Genomic DNA, 5,863 nt, shown 5'->3' on the forward strand with positions numbered 1-5,863 from the left:
CTTGTTTCTCAAACACGATCAGTTTTACCAGGGATGAACTGCTGAACATTCAGCAGAACACACCACAAAATCTTCTACCGGATTTCGATTATTCGGACATTTTGCTGAACGTTGTAGTTGGCGGAGCAGCAGCGCTGATCAAGCGCTTCAGGATGCGCAGACAGGGGAAGAGAGCCGGCGTGCTCCTGAAGCTCAGGCAGCGCGGATTTCGAACACCGTTGCCTAGCATCCATCTGGCGAATCTCTGCTCTCTACCCAACAAAACGGACGAACTTCTTCTGCTCTCCAGGACAAACAAGGATTTTTCAAACTCTACTGCTCTGTGTTTCACGGAAATCTGTCTGAATGATGCCATTCCGGACAGCGCGCTACATCTGCCCGGCTTTCAGCTGTTTAGAGCAGATGCATAATCAACAGGGAAATCGCGCGGCAGCGGGACATGTTTTTACATTAACGAAAGGAGGTGTAGGGATGTTGGGGCGTGTTAGAACGACCCGTTTTAGGTAGGTGTGGCTGACTCTTAACTTTTATAAAGAATATCTCTTTGGATTTGAGACTTTAGTCTTTGCAACTTTACAGATCTTCTTTATGCACCAAGAGCTTGTAACACTCCAAAGTGAAAGGAAAAATTGAAAACGCATCATATGACCCCTTTAAGAAACGCTTGACTGTTTGTACTGTATTAAAAATAACAAATATGAATAGGTTAACACACTCAATGAAATGAAAGAATTGTGTTCTCCAAGGGACATACTCAAATCTGAAAACATCCTGATTTCATCAAAGTTCCAAATATACTTTTAACATATGCCATTGTTACGTTCCATGTGTGTTTTGTGTATATTGTGTTTCTTTTCGCTCTCCTGTCCTTTTTGTTATTGTTGCTCTGCTTCTAGGTCGGTGTTTATTGGCTGACGTGACTGCCAATCATCATTACGACGTCATGATGTTCTGCCAATCTGCTGACGTGCCAGCTGTATTTGAGGACTCGAGCTGATTGTGTGTGTGTGTGCGCCATGCCAGCGTACCTCGTGCTCCAACGCGGTCTCCTGATGCTACATGTATCTTGTTTTAGGGAGTCTTGTTTTGTGTGATGTGTTTTGATCTATTTATAGATTTGTTTCTTAGCTATTGACTTGCATCGAATTCTTCGTAAAAGATATCGCGGAGATATGTCGGTTTTAGAGTTCCAGCCTGATTACGTGTCAAGTTTAAGGTTAAGAATGCATGTTGGTGTATCCAGCTACTTAATCACATTTTCCTTTCTGTGATGATTCGAATGCTTAGTCGGTCGTTGTTATAATACTGCTTGTTTTGTTTATTGATTAGGTTAGTTTGTATTCTGTTAGATTAGGATTGTGAGTGTTATGCCACCCTTGTATTTTTGTTTGCAATTTTGTATTGCGTCGCATATGCTGAAGATTCCGGTTTTATTTTCATATTTCTTTATTTTGGTAGTTAGTTTAGAGATTAGTTATAAGGATTGTTCTGTTTTGTTTATTTCTTTAATTTGGGTGACACTCCTGTTTTTGTTTTCTTTTCTTTCCTATTGTTAGACTTTGTTAAACTTAAACCACTTGTATCTTCTCCTAATACGTTCAGTAAAGTCTTTTTGAAATACATTTCAGTATCGTCTTTGATCCGCACCACACCCAGTAACAGTTGTCCCACCTAAATGTTACGGTATCATCCCTTTTTAACATCAAGCACGTAACAGCCATTATAACATCACAAGAACAGATGCTCATACCTTCATAACAGCTGAAATTTGTCAGTGGCTTTAATTATGGTACTATGACTGTAGACAGAGCAGCCAGATTACAGGATTATCTATTGCCCAAAAGAGGATGGTCACAGGATGGACTGTAATCCTAATCTGAGACTGTAAATTACACTAACGTAATATTCTACAGTCAGAAACGGGATCACTGCTGCTGAAACAAACCATCAAAGAACATATAAAAGCACATTCAGTAAGAATTAATTCTAAAATTAATCATATTTTTAAATTCTTTAAAAAATAAATTAAATAATGTGTCATGGCCCCTTTGAAGAAAGTAATAGAATTGATTTGGAACCTTACACCGCTCTGTGGTATAAAACTTGAATCTGACTGGCCAAACACAGCATTCTATGGTTAATTATTTACTGTATATATATATATATATATATATATATATATATACTGTACATTCTCATCATTTGTTTCACATTTGCTTTTTGTTTTCAGTCTTTATTTCATGATAATGTCTAGCTGACTCAACATTATCCCTTTCTTAGATTTGCTGAGCACATGGGGTCAAAGGTAATGTCTCGCATTACAAGGTGAAAAGAGAGCTGTTACCACCCAAACACACTTAACCCACAAATTCTCCAATTTAAAAGTAGATGTGAAAATCTACAAATGCATATAATCCATACAAATTCAAATCAAACCAACATTCCTCGCTCCTCTTTTTCCACCAGAATAAATTTATCTTCCACAATCGCCCTGCTATTTTGTTTTGTTATTTTCCCCTCCATTATTGCTCCCCCTTCTTTTCTTTTCCGCTTTCAGCAGGAGATGAGAGTAATTGAACTTTACAACCAAAGACCATTACCAACCAGCATTTTAGCAAAGCCTCAGATTCCCTCTACAATCTACATCTATCAGCCACCCCAAAAACAAACTCTTTCAGAAGATTTGAATTCTCCTGTGTAACACAATTGCATGCATAATACAGAACAGTAGTTGGATCATAGGAGTTCGTTCTCATGAATAATACTGAGAAAAGATCAGAAAACTGATGACGTAGATTCGTACTCTCCAGCCACAGCAACCAATCACACCGAATTAACACATACACGTCACTTTTCATGACTTCGGTTCAACTTTGCTTTTTAAACCTGAAGAACGAAATCGCTCCAAAAATGCGAAAAAAAAAAAAACACTTTCCCCTTAATAAACATAATGAGTGCTATTGTTGTTTTCATTGATGTGCAACCTGTACATATCTGTTAACATCTCAAAAAATGTGATTTAGGGTTTCATGACCCTTTAACCCTCATCCGTCCCTCCCGAACCTATAAAAAAAGTGTCCCTCGTGGGTCAAAATGACCCGAAGGCCAAAAATGACTCTAATTTTATTTTTGGTCCAGAAAGCTTCTATTGGTCCATTTTTATAAAAAAAAATTTTATTATTTTTTGGTGATTTTTATTTTATTCACATTAAATTCTGGATATTTTTTATGAAAATTAGCATATTTTATACATTTTTTCACCAAAAAAACAAACAATCAAAGAAAGACAATTTCTGCATATTTATACTTTAAACATGATCATCCATCAGGACCTAGGTCACTGAGTGTCTCTGATGCCATCTGGTGGGGAAAAATTACATAAAATTGCATTTTATGATTACAGCCACTAGAGGGGCCTATAGAACCCTATGGAGATTCTTAAATGAGCCAAACAAGTGAAATGTTTAAAAGTACACCAACTTGAGGCTTCTTTAAGCTTTCAGATATATCTCAAGGCTTTCAGATATATATATCAAAACATTTAAAAAAACTATATTTTGTAAAAAAAAAATTTTTTTATTTATTCTGAATTTTAATCCAAACACATGCATATTCATACAGTTTCATAAATGATTTTGTATAGTCAAAAAAATAGAATAAATAAAAAAATTTAGTTTTTTCCCAGACATTCCATTCATTCCTATGGCTGGGTCAAAATGAATGTAATACTTGTGGGGTTAATACTGTTTTTATTACACCCACATAGAATCCTCGAATCGACTAAAATTTTTTTGTGTGTGCTCCATGCTCAAGTGTGACAAAATTAAATTAAAAAAATCCGCAGAATAACATTTCCGTCACATGCTTGAGGCATTCGGTCAATCACAACGCACTGGATAGCTGGCCAATCAGAGCACACCTCGCTTTTCAGACCGATGAGCTTTGTAAAAATCGACACGTTTCAGAAAGGCGGGGCATAGAGGAGAAACAATAATGTACAGTATGTGGAAAATAATGTGTTTTTTGAACCTTAAACCGCATAAACACATTTCATTACACCAAATACACAAAATAATGTTCTTTTTAGCAACATCATATGACCCCTTTAAAAATGAGTTTTGGGTCAAAATGACCCGAGGGACGGATGAGGGTTTTTAAGTATGTAAGCCCACTATAAATCTTGGCCTTATATAAAGGACCTCCTGTCAGCTTTTAAATTTGCATTAACTAAAGGATGCAAGCTTTTCAAAACAAATAAATGCCATAATCTTCTATAATCTTCAGTGGAAAACATGGTTAGAATACAGTGTACAGAATACAGAAGACTATGTTAATGCCACAATGCCAGGTAATTACATTTTTTAGCTTTTGTCGTTCAACAGAATGATTCCACAGCTGGGAAAAAGTAGTGATGATCCCTCAAGTTTCCGGTCATTGGATTCAATAGGTGCACAGAGAGTGCTGAAGCGAAACCTACAGCAGTGGAGCCTTCTGTCAGATGAAAGGCTCATTTAATCCCAGCAGGTCTTCTAACTTCCTCTTTGATTAAAAGCTGCATCTGTCTGCTTAACAAGCCTGCACTGTGTATTATAACATCCCTATTTTTCCATCTCTCTGATAAATTTATGAACATGTTACAGTATACAGTAGGTGCTACACTACTGTAGCTCATGCCCTTAAGCATTTTTAAACTGGGCTACATCTGCTTGTAAATAAAGTGAAAAATGACAGAAAGGTTTAAATCATGGGGCTTGTTTAACCGTGGCTTGTGCACTCGTCTCATTACCAAATAGTACATATTGCTCTAATTTACTAAACTGATCTTGACTGATTCAGGCACCTGAAATAAATCATAAATAATTACCGGAAGCAAACTAAAAAGTTAAAAAGGCCTAATGAACAAGTAACTACAGCACAAATGTCCATCAGCACAAGGCAGAAACACACACACAAAATATTAATATACACCACAAGACACATGACATGATCAGAGTAAATGGGTTTGGTATTTATCTCCAGATCTGTAAATGAGGCTGTTATTTAGCTACAGATGTGCTTTCATTATGCAATGAACAAATTCATATTTAGCAGAGGATAGAAACTCAAAATGTTCTGTGTGTTTGTGTGGGAGAGATCAACTTTTGTACATTTTGTACATATGGGTCACAAAAGGAGAAAAACGGATAAAAAAATGACATAAGGCAAAACAATTGCCTTATTCTCCTTAGAGCAGTGGTTCCTGGAGCGGATATGCTTTGAGGTAGGGCTGGGCGATAAAATGCTAAAGATAATTATTGTGATAAAAATTTCCTCTATAAAACGATAACAAGACTTCGATAAATGTTCGATATAATGTTTATGCGCCAAAAGCAGAACGAAACAGTGCTACTCATTTGCTACTCACCGCACCACACATACCATTTATCCGCTCGACTTAAAGTTCAAATGGCAGCACAGTGCAAGCTCACTAGAGCAGATACGTTTACTCGCTGATGAGCACTAAACAACGAATTCAGCGAAGAACACAAATGATATTAACTAGTTTAAAGCCAGATAAAACAGTGCTGACAAACAGCAGAGCAGAGAGAATTTACAAATCGCCATAATTTACCATAGATTTACTCTAGTAACACTAACGGCACCATGGTATTGTGGCAGAAATGTGGGATATTCATATTGAGTTTTATTATATTATTAATGTAGATATGTATTAAACATATTAAAGCAGTAATGGAATATAATGACAGTATTTTTTGTGACTAAGGTATAGCATTTGTGCATTTATACTAAATAGGGCTGCACGATAAATCGCATGCGATATTTAATGCGCATCTTGTCAGAAAGCCGGTTCTGTAATCAGCGG

The sequence above is a fragment of the Sinocyclocheilus anshuiensis genome, unplaced genomic scaffold, assembly GCF_001515605.1.
Source record: "Sinocyclocheilus anshuiensis isolate Anshui unplaced genomic scaffold, SAMN03320099.WGS_v1.1 scaffold306, whole genome shotgun sequence".
Classification (NCBI taxonomy): Eukaryota; Metazoa; Chordata; class Actinopteri; order Cypriniformes; family Cyprinidae; genus Sinocyclocheilus; species Sinocyclocheilus anshuiensis.